The sequence below is a fragment of the Balaenoptera musculus genome, chromosome X (genome assembly GCF_009873245.2).
Source record: "Balaenoptera musculus isolate JJ_BM4_2016_0621 chromosome X, mBalMus1.pri.v3, whole genome shotgun sequence".
NCBI classification, from domain to species: Eukaryota; Metazoa; Chordata; class Mammalia; order Artiodactyla; family Balaenopteridae; genus Balaenoptera; species Balaenoptera musculus.
In genome coordinates this window covers 75,942,467-75,967,617 of record NC_045806.1, presented here as the reverse complement: position 1 = coordinate 75,967,617, position 25,151 = coordinate 75,942,467, and positions in this window count along the sequence as shown.

The following is a 25,151-nucleotide window of genomic DNA, read 5'->3' as shown; positions in this document are numbered from 1 at the left end:
TTGAAGTTGGGTAGTGTCTGTCCTCTAACTTCGTTCTTATCCTTCAATACTTAGTTGGTTATTCTGGTCTTTCACTTCTCCTTTTAAATGTTAGAATCAGTTTGTCAATATCCACAAAATGGTTTTGATTGGTTTTGACTGGGATTGTACCGAATCTATAAATCAAATTGGAAAGAAGTGACATTTTGACAATAGTGAGTTTTCCTATCCATGAACATAGAATGTCTCACCATTTACTTAGTTCTTTGATTTCTTTCATCAGAGTTTTGTAGTTTTCCTCATATAGATCTTATACATATTTTATTAGAGTTTTCATGTTCGGGGTTCTAATGTAAATGAATGTGTTTTTGACTTCAAATTCAACTTGTTAATTGCTGGTATGTAGGAAAGTGATTGACTTTTGTATACTAATCTTCTAACCTGCTACCTTGGTATACAGTTGGCCCTCCATATCTGTGGATTCCACATCTGCAGATTCAACCATGGGTGAAAAATATATTTTTTTTTAATTCCAGAAGTTCCATAAAGCAAAATTTGAATTTGCCATGCACCAGCAACTATTTACATAGCATTTACATTGTATTAGGCATTATAAGTAATCTAGAGATGATTTAAAGTACACAAGAGGATGTCCATAGGTTACATGCAAATGCTACACCATTTTCTAAAAGGGACTTGCACATCCACAGATATTGGTATTCATGAGGATTCCTGAAACCAATCCACCATGGATACTGAGGGATGATTGTAATTGCTTATTAGTTCTAGGAGTTTTTTCTGTCAATTCTTTCAGATTTTCTACATAGACAATCATGTTATCTGCAAAACAAGCCAGTTTTATTTCTTGCTTCCCAATCTATATACCTGTTTTTTTTTCATTTTCTTGTCTTGTTGCATTAGTTAGTACTTCCAGTACCATGTCAAAGAGCAGTGTTGAGAGAGGACATCTATACCTAGTTCCTGAATTTAGTAGGAAAGCATTGAGTTTCTCACTATTAAATATGATGTTAGCAGTAGGGATTTTTGTTGTTGTTGTTGATCTTTTTTTACCAAATTGAGGAACTTCCCTCTTATTCCTAGTTTGCTGAGAGGTTTTTCTTTTTCTTTTTTTTTTTTTCTTTAATCATGAATGAGTGCTGGATTTTTTAAATGCTTTTTCTGCATTGATATGACCATGTGATTTTTCTTCTTTAACCTGTTGATGTAGTGGATTAATTCAATTGGTTTTGGAATGCTTAACCAACCTTGCAAAATTGGGATAAATCCCACTCCATCATGGTGTTTACTTTTTTTATACATTATTGTTGGAATTGATTTACTAAATTTTTTGAGGATTTTTTCATTAGTGTTCATTCTAGATATTGGTCTGTAGTTTTATTTTTAATTTTTTTTTGTATTGTCTTTAATTTGAGTATTAGACTACTGTTGCACTTATAGATTTAGAGTGTATGCCCTCTGATTTGATTTTCTAGAAGAGATTGTAGAGAATTTATATAATTTTTTCCTTAAAACTTTGGTAGAATTTAGTAGTGAACCCATCTGGGCCTGGTGCTCTCTTTTGAAAGGTATTAATTTTTTTTTGGATTTTTTTTTATTCAAAGAGAAAGTCAGAAAAATTATAATCATCCTCATCAGTTCACTCAGTCCCATGTATTTAATTCTTTTTTTCATCTTGATCTTTTGTTAGCACTTTTATGAATTCATCAGTTTTCCAATAGAGTTCTGAAAATGCTTATTCATTCAATTCAGCAGTATAGTCAGTTACCAGAAACCTGTACTTGTCAGAGTCTTTTCCATGAATTCCTTGAAGATGAAACCCTTTTATAGGAACATTTTTGCAAAAGCATCAGAGTACACCCAGCACTGTCTGTAAATGACAAGAGACATAAAAATGACCACAGTTAAAGATTTGATGAAAGTTAATAATAAAATGCAAAGTTAATAATAATGCAATTGACAAGGAAATTTAGTTATTTCTGAGATACACATTTTAAAGTAATAACTAGAATTATGATTATAATTTTATATAAATTTTATATTAACATATTTCCATACAAATAACCCAAAGAAAGTTTAGTATTAGTTGTTTTTTTGTTTGTTTGTTTGTTTTATACTGCAGGTTCTTATAAATCATCAATTTTATACACATCAGTGTATACATGTCAATCCAAATCGCCCAATTCAGCACACCACCAACCCCACCCCACCGCAGTTTTCCCCTTTAGTGTCCATACGTTTATTCTCTACATCTGTGTCTCAACTTCTGCCCTGCAAACTGGCTCATCTGTACCATTTTTCTAGGTTCCACATACATGCATTAATATACGATATTTGTTTTTCTCTTTCTGACTTACTTCACTCTGTATGACAGTCTCTAGATCCATCCACGTCTCAACAAATGACTGAATTTCGTTCCTTTTTATGGCTGAGTAATATTCCATTGTATATATGTACCACATCTTCTTTATCCATTCGTCTGTTGATGGGCATTTAGGTTGCTTCCATGACCTGGCTATTGTAACTAGTGCTGCAATGAACATTCGGGTGCATGTGTCTTTTTGAATTACGGTTTTCTCTGGGTATATGCCCAGTAGTGGGATTGCTGGGTCATATGGTAATTCTATTTTTAGTTTTTTAAGGAACCTCCATATTGTTCTCCATAGTGGCTGTATCAATTTACATTCCCACCAACAGTGCAAGAGGATTCCCTTTTCTCCACACCCTCTCCAGCATTTATTGTTTGTAGATTTTCTGATGATGCCCATTCTAACAGGAGTGAGGTGATACCTCATTGTTGTTTTGATTTGCATTTCTCTAATAATTAATGATGTTGAGCATCTTTTCATGTGCTTTGTGGCCATCTGTATGTCTTCTTTGGAGAAATGTCTATTTAGGTCTTCTGCCCATTTTTGGATTGGGGTGTTTGTTTTTTTGATATTGAGCTGAATGAGCTGCTTATAAATTTTGGAGATTAATCCTTTGTCCGTTGATTCATTTGCAAATATTTTCTCCCATTCTAAGGGTTGTCTTTTTGTCTTGTTTATGGTTTCCTTTGCTGTGAAAAAGCTTTGAAGTTTCATTAGGTCCCACTTGTTTATTTTTGTTTTTATTTCCATTACTCTAGGAGGTGGATCAAAAAAGATCTTGCTGTGGTTTATGTCAAAGAGTGTTCTTCCTATGTTTTCCTCTAAGAGTTTTATAGTGTCCAGTCTTATATTTAGGTCTCTAATCCATTTTGAGTTTATTTTTGTGTATGGTGTTAGGGAGTGTTCTAGTTTCATTTTCTGCATGTAGCTGTCCAGTTTTCCCAGCACCACTTATTGAAGAGACTGTCTTTTCTCCATTGTATATCTTTGCCTCCTTTGTCATAGATTAGTTGACCATAGGTGCGTGGGTTTATCTCTAGGCTTTCTATCTTTTTCCATTGATCTATGTTTCTGTTTTTGTGCCAGTACCATATTGTCTTGATTACTGTAGCTTTGTAGCATAGTCTGAAGTCAGGGAGTCTGATTCCTCCAGCTCCGTTTTTTTCCCTCAAGACTGCTTTGGCTATTCGGGGCCTTTTGTGTCTCCATACAAAGTTTAAGGTGATTTGTTCTAGTTCCGTAAAAAATGCCATTGGTAATTTGAGAAGGATTGCATTGAATCTGTAGATTGCTTTGAGTAGTATAGTCATTTTCACAATATTGATTCTTCCAATCCAAGAACATGGTATATCTCTCCATCTGTTGGTATCATCTTTAATTTCTTTCATCAGTGTCTTATAGTTTTCTGCATGCAGGTCTTTTGTCTCCCTAGGTAGGTTTATTCCTAGGTATTTTATTCTTTTTGTTGCAGTGGTAAATGGGAGTGTTTCTATAATTTCTCTTTCAGATTTTTCGTCATTAGTGTATAGGAATGCAAGAGATTTCTGTGCATTAATTTTGTATCCTGCAACTTTAGCAAATTCATTGATTAGCTCTAGTAGTTTTCTGGTGGCATTTTTAGGATTTTTTATGTATAGTATCATGTCATCTGAAAACAGTGACAGTTTTACTTCTTCTTTTCCAATTTGTATTCCTTTTATTTCTTTTTCTTCCCTGATTGCCGTGGCTAGGACTTCCAAAACTATGTTGACTAAAAGTGGTGAGAGTGGACATCCTTGTCTCGTTCCTGATCCTAGAGGAAATGCTTTCAGTTTTTCACCACTGAGAATGATGTTTGCTGTGGGTTTGTCGTATATGGACTTTATTATGTTGAGGTAGGTTCCCTCTTTGCCCACTTTCTGGGGAATTTTTTATCATAAATGGGTGTTGAATTTTTTCAAAAACTTTTTCTGCATCTGTTGACATGATCATATGGGTTTTATTCTTCAATTTGTTAATATGGTTATCACATTGATTGATTTGTGTATATTGAAGAATCCTTGCATCCCTGGGATAAATCCCACTTGATCATGGTGTATGATCCTTTTAATGTGTTGTTGGATTCTGTTTGCTAGTATTTTGTTGAGGATTTTTGCATCTATATTCATCAGTGATATTGGTCTGTAATTTTTTTTTGTAGTGTCTTTGTCTGGTTTTGGTATCAGGGTGATGGTGGCCACGTAGAATGAGTTTGGGGGTCTTCATTCCTCTGTAATTTTTTGGAAGAGTTTGAGAAGGATGGGTGTTAGCTGTTCTCTAAATGTTTGATAGAATTCACCTCTGAAGCCATCTGGTCCTGGACTTTTGTTTGTTGGAAGATTTTTAATCACAGTTTCAATTTCATTACTTGTGATTGGTCTGTTCATATTTTCTGTTTCTTCCTGGTTCAGTCTTGGAAGGTTATACCTTTCTAAGAATTTGTCCATTTCTTCCAGGTTGTCCATTTTATTGGCATAGAGTTGCTTATAGTAGTCTCTTAGGATGCTTTGTATTTCTGTGGTGTCTGTTGTGACTTCTCCTTTTCATTTCTAATTTTATTGATTTGAGTCCTCTCCCTCTTTTTCTTGATGAGTCTGGCTAATGGTTTATCAATTTTGTTTATCTTCTCAAAGAACCAGCTTTTAATTTTATTGATCTTTGCTATTGTTTTCTTTGCTTCTATTTCATTTATTTCTGCTTTGATTTTTATGATTTCTTTCCTTCTGCTAACTTTGGGTTTTGTTTGTTCTTCTTTCTCTAGTTCCTTTAGGTGTAAGGTTAGATTGTTTACTTGAGATTTTTCTTGTTTCTTTATGTAGGCTTGTATAGCTATAAACTTCCCTCTTAGAACTGCTTTTGCTGCATCCCATAGGTTTTGGATTGTCGTGCTTTCATTGTCATTTGTCTCTAGGTATTTTTTGATTTCCTTGTTGATTTCTTCAGTGATCTCTTGGTTATTTAGTATTAATTTAGTATTAATTATTGATTTGATTTCTTCAATAGATATAGGCCTATTCAGATTGTTTATTTTTTCTTGTGTGAAATTTGGCAATTCCATTGGATTGATCCGTTTCTTCTAGGTTATTAAAATTGTGGGCACAGAGTTTTTAAATAATGTTTCTCTATTAACTTTTTAATGTCCATGTTATCTGCAGTGATGTCCCCTATTTCATTTCTGATATTAGTAATTTGGGTCTTCTCTCTTTTTCTTAGTTAGCTTGAATAGATTTGTATCAACTTTATTGATATTTCAAAGAACCAGCTTTGGGTTTGTTGATTTTCTCTATTGATTTACTGCTTTTAATTTCATTTATTTCTACTCTAATTATGAATAGTTGTTTCCTTCTGTTTATTTTGGATTTAATTTGCTCTTATTTTCCTAGTTTGCTAAGGTTGAAGCTTAGGCTATTGCTTTAGGTACTTATTGTTTTCTAATATACGCATTCAGTGCTATAAGATTCCCTCTAAGCATTTCTTCTGCTGCATTCCACAAATTTTGGTAAGTTGTGTTTTCACTTTCATTTAGTTCAAGATATTTTTTTAAAATTTCTCTTGAAATTTCTTTTTTGATACTTTTATAAGTGTGTTGTTTGTGGTTTTCCAACTACCTTTCTCTTGTTGATTTCTAGTTCAATCCCTCTGTGGTCTGAGAACAGACATTATATGTGTTCTATTTTTTTAAAATTTCTTAAGGTGTGTTTTATGACCCAGGATGTTTTCTATCTTGATGAATGGTTCATATGAGCTTGAGAATAATGTATATTTTGCTGTTGTTGGATGAAGTAATCTATAGTTGTCAACTACATGTAGTTGTTTGATGGTGCTATTGAGTTCAACTATGTCTTACTGAAGTTCTTCCTGCTGGTTATGTCCATTTCTGATAAAAGGGAGATCAAGTCTCTACCTATAACAATGGATATATCAATTTCTCCTTGCAGTTCTGTTGGTTTTTGTCTCTCATATTTTGATGCTCTGTTGTTAGGCACATACATATTAAGGATTGTTATGTCATTTTGGAATACTGACTCCTTTATCATTATATGTTGTCCCTCTTTATCCCTAATATTTTTTCTTGCTCCAAAGTCTACTCTGTCTGAAATTAATACAGCTACTCCTGCTTTCTTTTGGTTAGTGTTAGCGTAGTATACCTCTCTTCGTTCCTTTACTCTTAGTGTATATGTCTTTATATTTAAAGCGGGTTTCTTGCAGACAACATATAGTTGGGTCTTGTTTTTTGATCCACTCTGACAGTCACTGTCTTCTAATTGGTGTATTTAGACTGTTGATTACTGATATAGCTGGATTAATATCTACTTTATTTGTTACTGTTTTCTATTTGTTGCACTTGTTCTTTGCTCCTGCTTTTGTCTTCCAGAAGTTTTCTGCTTTTTGTTGTTTTACTTGGGCATTTTATATGATTTCACTTTTTCTCCTTTCTTGGCATATCAAGTATATTTCTTTTGTTACTTTTTATTAATGGTTTCTCTAGAGTTTTCAGTATACATTTACAACTAGTATAAGTCCACTTTCAAACAACACTATACCACTTCACAGGTAGTGCAACTACCTTAATAATAAAAAGAGAGTCTTAATTTTTCAATCCTGTCCCTTTTATCATTACTGTCATTCATTTCCTTTATACATAAACATATATATATATTCAAATACATTTGTAGCTGTTACAAACTGTTGTTAGATTAATTTTAAAAAGAAAAATGAAAACTATTTTATTTATTTCAATTATGCTTTGTCCAGTGATTTTTCCTTTCTTTGTAATCTAGATCCAAGTTTCTGAACTATATTATTTTACTTCTCTGAAGATCTCCTTTTATTATTTCTTCCAATATATGTCTATTGGTAACAAATTCTCTCTATTTTTGTTTGTCTGAGTCATTCTTTGTTTCTCTAGCCCTTAGTTTATTAATCATAGTTTTTTTTAAATTTCTGGTATGAGAATTCCAACATTCCTGTCATATATGACTCTGATCTTGATGGTTGTTCTGTGGCTTCAATTGTTTTTTTTTGTTTTTTTAGTATGCCTTGTAATTTTTTTTTGAATGGCAGACATGATGTACAGGGGAAAAGAAACTGCAGTAAATAGACCTTAAGTAATGCAGTGCAAAAGTTTTTATCCACACTGAACCTCCAGCGATTTATCAATTACAGTTTCGTTTTTCCTACCCTGGTACAGGTTCTCACAGAGATTTCTGCTTGTGGGTTTCTGTTCAGGTAAGTTGCGATTCTGCGTATCTACCTGTCTGTATCTACAATTTGGGGGCAGAAGTTTGCTTTGTAACTTCACTTCCCTGACAGACCTAAGAAAAGTTGTTGATTTTTCAATTTGTTCAACATTTTATTTGTTAGGACAGAGTTAATACTCTCAAGATCTTTACAAGCCATCCAGAAGTCTTACTTTTTTAAAATAGTATTTTAGATGATAGTAGTCTTATTAGTATTCTCAAAGTAACTCTCAAGTATGATATTTAAGAAATTCAAGGAACATAAATGAAGAATTCAACATTACTTATTCAATTTAAATTTTTCTCTTTTCCATGATTGAATCTCTATGCTTAGAATTACATACTGTGATAATTGAACAGGCCTTCTTTTTGTTAATATGTTCCATTAATTTTACTATAATAGTAGTAATATATATAGATTCATTAGCAGCAAATAGCATAAAGATGGAGAATCATTAACAATAAATCTTTCTAGAGGGCTTCCCTGGTGGCACAGTGGTTGAGAATCTGCCTGCCAATGCAGGAGACACGGGTTCGAGCCCTGGTCTGGGAAGATCCCATATGCCGCGGAGCAACTGGGCCCGTGAGCCACAACTACTGAGCCTGCGCGTCTGGAGCCTGTGCTCCGCAACAAGAGAGGCCGCGATAGTGAGAGGCCTGCACACCGCGATGAAGAGTGGCCCCTGCTCGCCGCAACTAGAGAAAGCCCTTGCACAGAAACGAAGACCCAACACAGCTAAAAATAAATAAATTAATTTAAAAAAAAAATCTTTCTAGACTTTGCTTTTATAATAGTATACAAATCCTGTACAATAACAGCATGGCATTATGTTTTCTGGCACACCATAAAAGTATTCCCTATTCTACTTTGCAATTTTATATGTCCAAATAGGCAAACATAAAGAACTGGTTGCCTAAGTGTCCATCGACAGATGAATGGCTAAAGAAGATGTGGCACATATATGCAATGGAATATCACTCAGCCATGAAAAGAAATGAAATTGAGTTATTTGTAGTGAGGTGGATGGACCTAGAGTCTGTCATACAGAGTGAAGTAAGTCAGAAAGAGAAAAACAAATACCATATGCTAACGCATATATATGGAATCTAAAAAAAAAAAATGGTTCTGATGAACCTAGGGGCAAGACAGGAATAAAGACACTGATGTAGAGAATGGACTTGAGGACACGGGGAGGGGGAAGGGTAAGCTGGGACGAAGTGAGAGAGTAGCATAGACATATATACACTATGAAATGTAAAATAGATAGCTAATGGGAAGCAGCTGCATCACACAGGGAGATCAGCTTGGTGCTGTGTGACCACCCAGAGGAATGGGATAGGGAGGGTAGGAGGGAGATGCAAGAGGAGCGGGATATGGTGATATGTGTATACATATAGCTGATTCACTTTGTTACACAGCAGAAACTAACACAACATTGTAAAGCAATTATACTCTAATAAAGATGTTTAAAAAAAAAGAAGTGGTTGCATATAAATAGGTTTGAGAACAATATGGTGAAACTATTTTTAATCAAATCCTAAACATAGAATATAATATAACATAATGGAATGAATGAATGTAGATTATGTAACCAGAATAACGTAGGTTCAAATCCTAGATTCAGCCCTGTTCTAGCTTTGCAACTGCAAGCAACTTATATGGATTTTCTGTTTCTCAGCTTTTAAAATCAAGATATTAGGTTTATTTCTCTCTTTCTTTGAGTTCCCCACAAAGTAGTCCTTGAGACAATGTCTGGGGTACAGGTACTCATTTAGAAGATGATTCCAGGAAGCACAAGAGAGAGTAGAGAAAGTGAGAGAAGGAAGGAAGTCAATTAGGAGCGTGTTTATGTGCGGATTGCTAATGTGGACAACTGATGCCCAGTCCTGCTGGTCATCCTCTGAGATATTGTGCAGAACATGCCTCTGAAATGTCCTGCTGAAGGACAAAAAAGCTGGAGTCTTCATTCACTTATTCCCATCTTTCATTGCTGAGGATTATTTTGTGAGAATTAAATCCCCTGCCCTTGGTGCTGCCCTGCCTTCATGCTGAGCAAGCTCCTGACCTGCAGGAGAAAGCGCTCAGGCAGAGAAGCAGAGGGCTGCATGTGTTTGAAGAAGGAAGTTGCTACTATCAGTGCAGGTGAGCTTGAAGATGAGCAGAGTGTATACAGAATGAGGCTACAATATTTAATATTGTATATAAAAAACCTAAGATCATCTATCACATAATAGATATTACATAAATGTAGCTATTATTTATTTTTATTTTTAATTAATTCAGAAAATAACTGGGAAGGAATAATACCTACATCAAAAATCATTTATGAAATTGAATATCATGGGATCTTTCAAATAGTACTATTTTCCTTGCAAGCTCAGTAAACTTATCGGCTGATTCCTTTGTGGAAGAGAAGATGGCAGCTATATACCTAGGGGTAAAAGTAAAAAAGAACATCTTTACTCCATTCTTGTATAATCAGATTAGACAGTGCTGACTTTGCCAGTATGGGACCCCTTTTACCATATTACCAGCAATGCTCACTGTACATCATAGGTAGATTTAAAGTTTAAAATGACACTGGAAACATATCCTGTCTTAATTTGATCCTACTCAGGTCCAACATGAGACCTAAAGAAGAAATCTAAGCTGATAGTAACATTAACATTACTTTCATGAGCATAAGAAACTACAGCTAAATTCTCAGTCTCTTTGAAGATATAATATACTTCAATCAGGATTCTAGATTTGATTCTTTTATCTATTTTAAGTGAATTAGGCACTCAATTGACATCAGTGGAAATTGAAGTTCTCTGTAACTGTTCCAGATATCACGAATTCTGCCACGTAAACTTTACAAAGGTGTCCTATAACCCTAATCTGAATAGATCGCTTCTGGCAGTGGTGCTACAGTGCCCTTCACTAGTCCTTTCTAATCAGTAAGCATCTCTTTTTTTAGAACCGATGACTAGAAAAAGATACACTGCCGCTATTTAAGGCCTATGTGAATCTTGTTGAGATATATATATATGCTGAAACATGGAAGTTAAAATGGGCCAAATCTATTCAAACTCTTTAATGCTACCCTGTTCTAACTGCTTTGAATTTGAACATGGATATAAAGTAATGGCTTCCATATTACTATGGGTGACTCTGATGACTTCATTAGGAAATAAAAATTTTCTGACAATCAAAGCCCTCTGTTACCAATACTAGGCATCTAATTACTTTATCTTCTTTGTGGATTTCTGTTTTAACCATCAGTGCTTACATTATGAAACAAAATTACTTGTTAATTTGTGCTCTAAAGGTCCACTTCATAAAACTCCTGGATGATGAGGACATCTAGAACCTGTGCTTGGATCATGGAGTCATTGTGTTCATTGTGTTTACATGTTTACTACATTACTTCCCAGTAACATAATTACTTACTAGATTCTGAAAATATTTGTTTGTTTAATAAAAGGTTTCCATTTAATAAATGATGAGAATATCATACTTCACTGTCAGAATAGCTGTCTACAATCAGTAATTTGATAAAATTACAAAGTAATTTCTATATATGTTTTAATATATTATAGGAGAGGAGCTAATTATTTGCACCCAAGACCTGATACTGTATTTTCAAATAATATATTATTTTTCTAGATTTTATAATTCTTTTGTAAATGTTTTTAGAACTGAAAGTCCAACAATTATGTTGCAAGATTATTGGCTAGAATGAATCTGGGTGGTACATTATACTCGAAAACACTTTTGTTTGTTTTTAACGCATTTATTTTTAATTATAACATATATAAAGAAACTGCATAAAGTATTCGCATAGCTTAACATTTTATTACAAAGTGAACATCTTGTAACCACCACTCAGGTCAAGAAATAGAGCACCTTCTTGATCACAAAGTTTTCTCTCTCCCTTAGAGATAAACGTTACCATATTTTTTTTGTGTGTGAAAATCACTTGTTTTCTTTATAGTTTTGCTACCTATTCACATATTCTTGAATACTATAGTTATTATCACCTGTTTTTGTACTTTATAAACTTTTGAATATATGTGTTCTCTTGAGTCTGGCCTCTTTTTTATAATATCATGTTTTATAAGATTAGTTCTTGTTGGGTGTGATTGTAGTTCCTTCATTTTCATTGCTTCATAGTGTGGTGCTTGTATGAATATATCATAATTCTATGACTGTACACTTTTTGATGGATATTTGGGTTGTTTCCTGTTGGGGCTATTATGAACAGTGCTGTATGCTGGTGGACATGTGCATGCATTTCCTCATATATAATGAGGAATGGAATTGCTAGGTCATAAGGTATGAATGTCTTCAGTTTTATAAGGTATACACAAACTATTCTCAAAAGTGGTTTTAGGAGCTTACACCCTAACCAGCATAATACAAATTTCCACACCTTAAAGTGATAGCTTTCAATGTTTCACCATTAAGAATGATATTTTTCTAGCTTTTAAAAAAGATATTCCTTATTGGACTAAAGAAATTCCCTTCTGTTAATAATGTCCTAAATGTTTTAATCTTAAATGGATTTAAGCATCCAAAGTAACCATAAATAAATTTAGATATTTTAAATTTTATCACTAATGGACGTGCAGTGGTTTCTCAGTGTGATGTTAATTTGTATTTTGTTGATTAATGTGGTTGAACAACTTTTCATATGGTTATTGTCCATTTTGATTTTCTTCTTGTGAAATTCCATTCAAATCTATTGAGCATTTTTTTTTAAATCGGCATTGTTTATTCTGTGTTTTTTTCTAATAGGTACGGGTTTACTATATATTCTGAGGACTTGTTTGCTGTTGGTTACATGCACTGTGACTGTCTACTACCACTCTATGGCTTATATTTTAATGCTTTTTTTGATGTCCTTTGATGAATATAAGTTTTAAAATTTAATATATTTTAATTTATCAAATTTTCCTTTTCTGTTATAAAGATATTCTCTAACATTGGCTTTTAAAAAGCTTTGTTGTTTTGTCTTACAAATGTAGGTATTTAATCTACCTGGAATTGATATTTGGGTATGGTGAATGGTGTCCAATTATTTTTTCACATGTATATTGTTACAGAACCATGTGTTTAATAAAAATAAATGATAAATAGATAAAGATGTCTCATCATATCATCAGTGCAACCTCTGGTTATAAATCAAGTGTCTTTCCCTAAGTGTGTGAAAGCACCTTTCTTGGTTTTCTATTCTGTTAATCTATCAGGCTTAATAATTAACTCACAATCTTAATTATTAAAACTTTACAATAGTCGTTATTACAAGTTTATATAGTATTGGAATCTGATAGAGCTATTTTTCCCACCATATTATTTTTTAACATTACCCTGACTCTTCTTGGCCCTTAGAATTTCTATACAAATTTTAGAATCAGCTTATCAAGTTTAGCACAAGAAAAACTGTTGGAAATTTGACTGTGATGGCATTTAACTATAAACCAATTTTGTATAGTTAATCTTTTTAAGATACTAGGTCTCCTAATTTTTGAACATTGTGTATCTCATTTATTTAGGTCTCCTTTAATGTCTCACAATGAAGTTTTCTAATTTTTCTAATTTTCTGTTGGCTATTTTCTACTTATTTGATATTTTTGGTATGTTTGACATAAAATGGTATCCTTTCAAATTTCTAATTTTGGCTTGTATATAGAAAGACAAATAATTTTTTGCTTGTATATAGAAAGACATAATATTTTATTGATCTTATATCCAGTACACATCAGAAATCTAGTTTTCATGTTAATAGTTTATTTGCAGATTTATTTGGATTTCCAACATACAAAACTCCATCTTCTGTAAATAATAATAGTTGTATTTATTTTTAGTCATTTTTCCTTTTATTTATTTATATATGTAATCATTTATCTATTTATTTATATCTTACTGTATTGCCTAAAACATATGGTACACTGTTAAATATAAATTGTTATAGCAGTGTTCTTGACTTCTGCTGCTGCTAAGAAAGTTGACTCCAGATTTAAAAAAACAATGAAGACATCTTTAAAAGCATTAACAGCTCATGCAGCTCAATATCAAAAACACAAACAACCCAATCCAAAAATGGGCAGAAGAGCTAAATAGACATTTCTCCAAAGAAGATATACAGGTTGCCAACAAACACATGAAAGAATGCCTCAACATCACTAACCATTAGAGAATTGCAAATCAAAACTACAATGAGGTGTCACGTCACACCAGTCAGAATGGTCATCATCAAAAAATTTACAAACAATAAATGCTGTAGAGGGTGTGGAGAAAAGGGAACCCTCTTGCACTGTTGGTGGGAATGTAAAATGATACAGCCACTATGGAGAACAGTATGGAGGTTCATTAAAAAACTAAAAATAGAACTACCATATGACCCAGAAATCCCACTACTAGGATATACCCTGAGAAAACCATAATTCAAAAAGAGTCATGTACCACAATGTTTATTGCAGCTCTAATTACAATAGCCAGGAAATGGAAGCAACCTAAGTGTCCATTGACAGATGAATGGATAAAGAAGATGTGGCACATATATACAATGGAATATTACTCAGCCATAAAAAGAAACAAAATTGAGTTATTTGTAGTGAGGTGGTTGGACCTAGAGTCTGTCATACAGAGTGAAGTAAGTCAGAAAGAGAAAAACAAATACCGTATGCTAACACATATATATGAAATCTTAAAAAAAAATGGTTCTGAAGAACCTAGGGGCAGGACAGGAATAAAGACGCAGACCTTGAGAATGGACTTGAGGACATGGGGAGGGGGAAGGGTAAGCTGGGACGAAGTGAGAGTGTGGCATGGATATACATACACTACCAAATGTAAAACAGATAGCTAGTGGAAAGCAGCCACATAGCACAGGGAGATCAGCTTGGTGCTCTGTGATCACCTAGAGGGGCGGGATAGGTAGGGTGGGAGGGAGATGCAAGAGGGAGGAGATCTGGGGATATATGTATATATATAGCTGATTCACTTTGTTATAAAGCAGAAACTAACACACCATTGTAAAGCAATTATACTCCAATAAAGATGTTAAAAAAAAAATCAAAATTGACTTGGAATGCAGTGATTCCCAAAGTAAATAAGTTACTGAAACAGTCTCTGTTTGAAATCATCAAGTATATGACTTATTTCATTATTTATGTACTCTTGACTAATTCAGAAGTGTTTTTACTATTAACTTTATTTTTACTGTTTTGAATTAGCCTTTTCTCAGTTATACTGTGTATGCCAAATTTGCTTAATTTTAGATAGCTGATCCTTTTCAAAAAGAATCTGGCTTCTTCATATTTGTACATTTCCATAGAGTCCACTTAGTGGTCTATGTAGATATCTTTGGAGGCAAACAGGAATATAGCTACATAGCAGCCTCAGGCTGCCCTGGGCTTCCTTAGCCATACAGAATGATTCAGTGTTATGGGGGAAGCTGAAAATATGTAGCCATTAAGGACAGGGTTTGCAAATTCCTTCAGGATGAAATGGTGGTAGTCACAAATGGTTTTCTGGTCTGGGCACCAATCCAACACTAATAGGTGCAGGAAAAGAAAATGTTACTGTATAAGGATTTAATTTCAGGGAGAATGATAGTACTTTTAGAAAGGCGTATATATTTAAAAATTGATTTGAATATATATGCAAATTATTTTACATAGTTGCTCATCTTCTCCCTATGAGAACAATTTTAAAGCAGTGGAGCTTTCTAACCCATACTTATGTTGGGAAACTGAAGATTATATAACATGTACCAAAGACATCATGTTCACAGATGTAGGCTTAATCTTGGGGAAGAAATATACATATATTACTGACCATCCTCACATTTTTGTGGATACTGTTCCTCACTTGCTAAATGTTAGTAATTATCTCCCCATCCCCTAAATGACCCAAATCTTTTCTTCATAGATAAGAGAAAGTGTAACAGTTTAGAAAAGTTCAAGGAGTTAAAAGCACTGTGACTGACACCTCAGGTTACAATTTAACACAAAATCTGAGTTTAATTATACACTGTGTTTGTTGTCAAACATACTGGCAGATAAGAGAGAATGAATGGCCTAGAGGGCAAGATTACCGTATGCTATCATGGTTGGTGGTAAGAACAACAACCATTACAGCTAAAGCTTTTATTTTTTATTTTTTTTATTATTTTAATATAAAGGGAAACAATGTGTTTTTCAAAATTGAAGAAAAAAAGATTGCCAATACTATATAGTTTAGAAATATATATTAAGAAAAAGAAACACTAGATTCCATTTTAAATAGCTACTAAACTTTTATTTAAATAGATAAAAAAATTGCCAAAGTAGTTTGCTTAATTTGCAGCAAATCTAACCATTTGTCTCAGTTCTTGTCATTCCTGAAATTAGATTAATGACATGTTTGTTTTGTTTATCTAGCAATAGTTGCTCTGTTGTTAAACAATTCACTTTACAAGTGACTACAGATACCTATTGAGGCTGACATCTACATCATCCCCATTCCTAAGTAACTCTATACTATTTCTTTTTCTGGGGGAATTATATAGACTCTTATGTTTCCTTCTGTAATTGGTAAAATACAAATATTTCTTTCAATAATGGTCTTTCCTTAACACTTTTATTCTGTTCCAAATACACTTCAAATTTGGTAAATCCTTTAAATGTTCATTTTTATGCTCTTGCAGTTCTGAGTTAGTAAATACTGAAGCTGTATAAACAATTCAGAAAATATTGGAGACTATCTCTACTCTTATAACTGGTTCAATTATTTTAATTACTTTAACTGGACAACTCTGATAATTCTCCCTCTCCCCAAACACACAAACACATAACAACAAGCACATACACGCACACAAACACACAAGTGTGGGGAAGTTTGCTTATTTAGCCTAAATGATCAAATCTATATTTGTGTAATTTGGTGTTGGGTTGCACCCTGCAAGCCTGCAAGCCCTGTACTTGCCCAGCCTCAAGAACGAAGAAGAGCCTGGAGTCAGCCCTGACAGAGACATCAATGGTTTAATGGATAGGGAAATCTTACACATCTGAAGCAAGGTCCTGGAGCAACACCAATGCCACTGCCACCATGTGCTGCAGATGGCAGGCAGTGCCTGGGGTGGAGGGTGGGGGGCGGATTACTAGTTATAGTGGATTATAGGTTGGTTCATTGGTTACCAGGGAAACCGACAAAGGAACAAGCACCTCACCGCCCTTTGATAAGCTATGGTAATAGAAATGTTCTGGCCTAAAGGTTAAAACAACCACTAGCTGGGGCCTGGGGTAAGTATGTAGGCATTTACTGATTAGGCTCTGTAATTGAGAGGGAATGTCAGTCTTGTGAATAGGGTGTAGGTGAAGCAGGGACTGGTCGAGCAAGGGATGTACAGAGAGCAAGAGAACAGTCATGTTGGGCGGCCTGAGCATATCTTTGGACACGACTATAAAAGAGTAAGATCAACGTAAATTTGTGAGTTCTGATTTGGCAGAGGCTAATTTCATATGAGTCTCTCCCTTCTTTCTGGATTTTATCCTTCATTTATAACAACAGAAAACAAACCATTTCACGGTCAGAAGAGATCAGAATGTGTGTTTTCTACAACTCGATTTACAAATAGGTACTGCCCACCTTCTATGATCTCAGCTCTGTGGTAGATGTAGCTACTTGAGAAAAGCAGATAGAAAAGAGGGGGCCGTATTTCAAGAAAAGTGAGTTTTTCTGGCATACAGTAGTTAACCTTGCCAACATAATGCACATTTTTTTCTTGGAGATTATGTTGTGGTGTGAGGGTGAGGTGTTGTTAAGGCCATAGGAGAGTGATAAGGCATGAAGATTACTACAGAGATATTTATTGAGGGTTTGAAAATGGAATTTTCCATTCTAATGGGGAACTGTACATATATGGGTTTTAGATAGTAATCACTTGTGTCCAAAAGCTATGAACAACTTTAGGGACATTAAAGCAAATTGCCAAAGTAATTTCAAAAGAGTTCTAAAAAGTTGAACCTTGATCAGCAATAGTTGATCAAGTTCACGTTTTAACTACAAGTTCACCAACATTGACTAAGTTTTTAAGTTTTACAATTTGATACGTGAAAATGTTGTCTGATTAAATTTGCATTTTCTTGGCTAGTTACCTTGGACATTATATGTTTGCCATCCAGTTGTTATTTCTTTTTTTTAAAAAAAAATAGTTGCCTGTTGATATATTTCTCCTGCAAACTACTTTTGTATTGATTTGTGTGATCTCTTTATATAAAAATAAAAATTGTAACCATTGATCTGGCACAACTGGTGTGAATAATTTCCAGTTTCTAGTTGCCTTTAGATTTTCATTTCATTAAGAGAAATATAGGAGGAAAATGTTAATTTAGACAAAGTTATTGAGCTTTAATTTTTATTTATTCCATTATATTTTAAGAATTTTTAAAGTCCATCAATTTTATTCATTATAAAATCATACCTATTCATTAAATAAAATTTGAATCCAAAAAAAAATACAAAACTAAAAAACAAAATATTACACATCGTCTCACTTTTCAGAGAGCCTCATATCTACTATAAATATTTAGTTGAATTTCCTTTCAGTATCCTTTTTGTCCTCCATGGGAAGGTTTTATGTTGCTGTTATTGTTTCGTTATTAGCAAAATGCATACTGCTTCATTTTATGATAAGATATGATATCATAATATTATATAATAATCTCTCTTTCCTGTCATGTTACATTTCATCATGTCATGCAATTTATCTATTACTTTTTTTTTTTTTTGGCTGTGCTACGCAGCCTGCGGGATCTTAGCTCCCCAAGCAGGGTTTGAATCTGGGCCCCCAGCAGTGGAAGCGTGGAGTCCTAACCACTGGACTGCCAGGGAATTCCCTTATTTATTAAATAAATATTTATTTACCATCATTACCTATCAGTCACTCTTCTAGGCACTGGGATAGCAATAAACAAAATCCCTGCTTACATGGAGAATACATTGTAGTGGTAGTGGGGTTGGGGACAATAATGCAAATAAGCATAAAATATGTCAGGTATTTTTAAATGCTATGAAGAAAAATAAGTTCTGTTAAGTAAGAGGAATAAAGAGTTCTAGAAGGGAGTAGGATTTACAATTTTATATAGAGGGGTGAGGAAAAGTCTTTTTTATTTGGTGACATTTTAGCTGAGACCTGATTGAATGGGTAGAATGAACCATGCATATACCTGGGTAAGCACAGTTCCAGACAAAGGGACAGAGCAGGACCAGAGGAACTGACATGGGAATGTGCTTGATATTTCTGAGAATATTGAAGTGATAGTGTGGTGGGAGTGACATGAGAGAGGGGAAGAGGAATAAAAGATTCAATCAGTAATGTAAGGTTGTGGTAAAGACTTTGAGCTTCACTGAGTGTGAGATGGACCGCTATTGGACATTGAGACCAGGGAAATTACATGATCTGACTTATTTTTGTAAGGAATAATCCTGCCAGTTGTGTGAAGAATAGAGTGTAGGAAGAAAAAGGTGAGATCAGGGAGCTCTATTAGGAGTCTGCTGAAGTAATCTGAGTGAGAGATGATGGTGGTTTGGACTGGCTTGTTGGCAATAGAGGTGATAATGTCATAGACTTTGAATATACCTTCAAGGCTTAGCTATCACAATTTCCTGACTGACTGGATGTGAGATGTGAGAAAAATAAAAGAGTCAAGAACAATTCCAAGGTTTCTAGCCTAAAAACTGCAAGAAAGGTGATGCCATCTACTGAGATGGAGAAGATACAAGGAGGAGCAGACTTGGAGGTTGAAGAGATAAATGTTCAACTATTATGAAATCTTTGTAATTATATTTTTAAAACAGTTTTTCTTTATTAAAGACATTCTACATTTTAGTTATAAACTATTTAGGAAAAAAATAATAAAGAAGAAGAAAACAATAATCACCTATAATTTTATAACCAAAGAAAATTACTCAGTGTTTAGATGTAATTGTATAGTCTTTACACACACACAGACACACACACACATATACATAGTATAAACACATACATGTACACACAGTATATACTGTACATACTGTATATAACATTTTTCCTACTCAAATGGGGTGCTTTTTTATAATGAGATTGTTTTGGATACTTTCATCTACCATTTGTTGAGAAATTTTTCCCTAGAATGATATAAGTTGATAAGGTGTTTTTTGTTTTTTTTCAGTTATCTTAATTTGCTAACCTTGGGAAATATTTTCTAGGCTAAAATCTCTAGACCAGTGTTTCTAGATCAGGGGTTGGAAAATTATAACTTGCAGGCCAAATTTGGGCCGCCACTTGTTTTTGTATGGCCTATAAGTTAAAAGGGTTCTTACAGATGAACACATTTACTATCGATTTGACGATTGAGAAAACTAACTTTGAACCCTAATTTAGCAAAGTGTAACCCCCCAAATTCTTCTCATTAGAATTGTATCACAAAAATACTCTTTTATTATCATTATCATCACTATATTTTGAATTTTTTCAATTTTAAAATGTGTAGAAATTTGATTTTTCTTGTTGTATATGTGCCTGGATAATATCCTTGATGTTACTTCTTATCCCACAAAGGCAAACATTATTATCTGGTCCTTTACAGAAAAAGTTTGCTGACTCTTGTTCTAGATCTTTGTAAGTGTGCATAAGAATCACCTGGAAGCTATGAGAAAAATGTAGATTTCTGTTGTTCACCGCACCTTCATCACCGCTATATCAGTTTTGATTCAGTAAGCCACGGGCAAGTCCCAGGAATCTCAATTTTAACAAACACCCCAGGTGATTCTGAGACGTTCTGGAGCAAATTTTGAGAAACACAGAATGCCAACTTGCACTGAGCAAGTTTCAATACTGAATTTTTAACTACATGTGGGCCAGTACTTCACCACCAGCATGCTGGTAAATATCAGTTCATTATAAAGATCTCACTGGAGTGAATTGCCACAGGGACCAAACTTGCCTATGGCTCTTTCCACCCGTCATCATTTGTCCTATCACCTTTCCTTGGAACACAGCCTTGTTTGGGAATTAAAGCATTGTTTTTGGTGTAGGAGGTCTGTGGTTCTGAATTTGAACCCATATGACAGAGGATACATCATTATTCCTGGGTTCCATGCATTTGTTCTTATCTCCCTTTTTATCCCCTCTTTATTATTGTTTATGCATATATTTATGTATGTATGCACATATTCATTCATCCATCCATCCATCAGTGCATCCAATTTCCCTATAAACAACAAGATTTTAACTTTACTAGAATTAGTACTGCCTCCCTCCCCCATCACCAAGCAAACCTTGAATTTTTGATACAAATGATCTACCATTTGTGCCATAGTAAATTTATAAATTTACCAGTGCATGTTGGAAAGCGTAAATCTTGGGACAGCTAACTGAGTTCAAACACTAAAACATAGGGAGCTTAAAAAAAGTAAAACACTATAACACATTTCAGAGTCATTATTGTTGGAAGTTAGAAATTATTGCTGGAATATCTTAATGAGAATTCCAGGAAGTCCTGAGATTTTAAGTAGTGTATGTGAGATTAAGAAAGGAAGAAATAATTTATCTCCTGAGAGAATTTTAAGCGTTAAATCCTGACTTTTCTTAATGAAGTTTCCATGGGGCACTACAAGTTCATATTTCTAAAGGCCAAATCTTTCCTCTTTTCACCACCTTCTCTATATTTCTGTTGCTCTTTGGGCCTCAGCTGATGGGTCACCAGAGAAATGAGGCTCCTCTCTCTGAGTAGTTGTGAAAGAATTCCATGATTTTTTTTTTTGCCCTTTTGTATCCAATCTTTACTTTTAAATATTTTTGTGGGAACTCTCTCCCTGAGGACAATGCATTCACTAGTATTAATTCACTTTTTTTGCATTTCAAAATATGTGTTCTCAATTTATCTGAAATTCCTCTTTTACTGATGAATTCCTAATACTGACTAAAATCATTTAATATAGTGTTCTTAGTTATTCAATGAGCCCTAATTTTGATTTTAGAGACAGATTCCATATTGTTTCAAATACTTGATAACATTTTCAATTTTACCCAGAAACTTGAAAAGTTCTACCAAACAGTACTCTAAAAAAGTATGCTCCAAGACCAATTAAAACACATTTCTCACAGCCCTAAATTCTTGGCCCCAGATAAGAGATAAAATTTCAAACATGCAATTACTTATATCAGAAATCCAGCTTAAATGATCTGTATGGTGAAACTTGCTGTTGAGGAAAGATTGTGACACCATTTTCTGGTTTATATATTATCTTAAAAATAGAATATATTGAGGAAATACATTTGTCTTTGAGCAATAAAATAGATTACATAACTGCATCTCTCACAATCTAAAGATAAAAAACAGTTAAAATGACCCAGTGATCTAAGAAAATCATTCTGCTTAAAGTGAAACTTTTTCTCTTGGAGACTAAAGTAAGAGACATACTTAGTTCAGACTTTTTTTCATTCTTTCACAGTTTGTTTCACTTACATCAAAATATAATAGAAGTTTCAGAAAACTGTATCTTCCTATATATTATTCTTTGACTGAGAGACTTCACATTATTGTGGTGTGTCTCCACATAACAACTAAAGGCTGCATATAGATAATATTCATTGCCTATGCTGCCCGTTCAGAAAAGTTGGACAGTTTCTCTTAGCTTTATCTCTTGTTATGCTTGGAATGTTGCTTTCATATCTCAAAATTTGTCCCACATTAGCAATATGTATTACTCAGTCTTTGGTAATCAGATGCTCCAGCTCATGTATACATTATGAAACCACAATTCCAAACAGACCCCACAGCTTTGTTGTTATTTTAATTAGCATCGTTCTGATATTTACATTATTTTAAAAAGAATATCTTCAGCTAGATACATTCATCCATATATAAACAGTAGATGTTTTCCACTATCTACTGTGGCTTGACATGCAAGTTCTGAAACTTTATCTCAACAAAATGGTACAACATCACGTACATGCACATCTAACAGAAGTGTTTGAGGTGATGTTTTGACAAACTACGTAAACCAGAAATACCTTATATAAACTTGAGTGTTCTACGAAGGATGGAGTTGAGATTAGGCGATGGGGGTAAGAGAATAGAGAGGAGCAGACCAGCACCAATAATTAAAGAAATTCACTTAGAAATGAAATATTCCAAAGGTTTAGTGTTACTGTAGTAGTCAAATCAGTGTTAAGAATAACCATATGTAGTGAACGAAAACAATTCATGAAGCTTCACCCTAAAGTAGATATCAAACTAGGTAGAATTTTACTGTCTTTATAGTATTCACTTAGATTTATAACATTTAAATTACTCTTTGTTTCTCTATGTTCCTTCTTTTAATTATTCTTGAATTATTTCACAAATCCCCCTTTTTTTTTTTTTTTTTTAAATAGTAATCTTTTATTTATTTATTTATATTTATTTTTGGCTGTGTTGGGTCTTCGTTTCTGCGCGAGGGCTTTCCCCAGCTGCGGCAAGTGGGGGCCACTCTTCATTGCAGTGCGCGGGCCCCTCACTACCGCGGCCTCTCTTGTTGCAGAGCACAGGCTCCAGACGCGCAGGCTCAGCAGTTGTGGCTCACGGGCCCAGCCGCTCCGCGGCATGTAGGATCCTCCCAGACCAGGGCCCGAACCCGTGTCCCCTGCATTAGCAGGCAGACCCCCAACCACTGCGCCACCAGGGAAGCCCTACAAATCCCCCTTTTTAAAAATTCCTCAGTGAACAGGGAAATACATTCTTCATCTTGACTTGCATTGTTTTGTTACCATCCTTGCCATAATGTAATAAAGCTACCCTTCATCCCAAAAATGTATTTATTCCTTTATTTAGGGACATTAATGTATAATATGTTTTTCTGTACAATGAAACCAATTAGGTATATATGCTGGGCTTCCTGAAACTCTGAAAAAGAAGAGCTTGCAAATTCCTCTCTGCGTTTGTTCTTTACAGGAATTTAGTCTGCCTCAAATCCTGAGTGGTGACTTAAGGAAGAGTCGCTTGCCATTCTGTGTAAATTAGTTTAAAATTACTTTTTAAATGCCCCCCAAATATTGATTTTAGAAGTCCTTGATTTTTCAGAAGCATAATTACCCTTTTGGAAGTTTCAAATCAATCTCAAAATATGTAAAGTTATTTATTATACATTATAGAAGTCTTATTTATTATACAAAAGATGCCAACATCTGGTGTTTTACTTACTATTAGTTCTAAAACAAAGAAACTAATTTACTATGATGACTGAGACAGTGATGCCATACAATATCAGCACTCCTCCTTTTTCTTGCAGTCTCTTTAAAGCACTAAATATTTTTTAAAATTAAATAAACTATGAAGGCCTCAAATTTTGATGAGAAATTTAGTGAGAACATTGATCTTTTTTTTGTGCCAAATGGGAGACCTTTTAAAACTGACTCTGACTTTTGAGGGTGAAAGTACTTGGAGTTGGTTTTTAAAAGTTTCATAGGGTAGAAACTAACACAACATTGTAAAGCAACTATACTCCAATAAAAAATTAAAAAAAAAGTTTCATGGGAATTACATCCTCAGTATTTATATGTTGAGTTAGGCCTCTCTCGTTTCAGATATCCAGTGGTAGCTAGATTACTTCTAACTACTGACCATGATCCCCTGGAGCCAAGTGGGATACATTAACTTTCTTAAGGCTCCAGGAAACCATTTGTTAGGTTATAATTCATAGGAAGTAAATAACACCCTGAAATATGTAAGAATTAATTCATTTCACATGCACAAGCAGTAGTGTCTCAGGGATGATCATCATTGCTTGGTTCAATATAGGAGCAAGATCTTGTGGAATAGTCTTGGTCTTGAAGCACCATCCCAATAATTTATTTATAAAGTGTTACTCTACAAATAGACTTTTACCTAAGTTATGCCAATTATTAGAAGCTCTGTCTAAGGTAGGCCCATCAATCAAATGTTGAACATTGAGAAAAAAGAGGGCATAAGTGTAAAAGCACTGATAACACCTTAACAGTATAAGCATGAGTCTGTGTCATCAGTAACACTGTTAAAAGCACCAATCTATGTAACCAATCTGTTCTTAATTATTTCTTCATAGGATGAGATTTAATAAAAATGGCTTATTCTGTAATAACTCATTTCTCTTGTTAATACTGAAAAGAGACTTGGAAAGCAAAGAAGTGGAGAGATATAATCCATAGGTTATGAACTCATTAATTCTGCAAGTAATCATGGAATGCTAATTATATTCCAAGTATTGTCATAGGTGCTGGGAACACCTGTATCATCTATAATCAGTCATTTATTGATACATTTCTAACTATTCCCTTAAATTAGGCTATTTATTTATAGGTAAGATGGTATTCACTCCATTCCTAAATATTCCCTTAAAGAAAAAAGTAATTCTTACTTTTTTCACTCGGCTAAAAATATCACTTACACATGTAACATCTTATTTTTCCCCTTAACCATAGATTCAACCAGAAAAGCACCAGGATGCTTGAAACTTCCTATACAGAAAATCCTCCCCAAATAACCTTTTCTATGATGC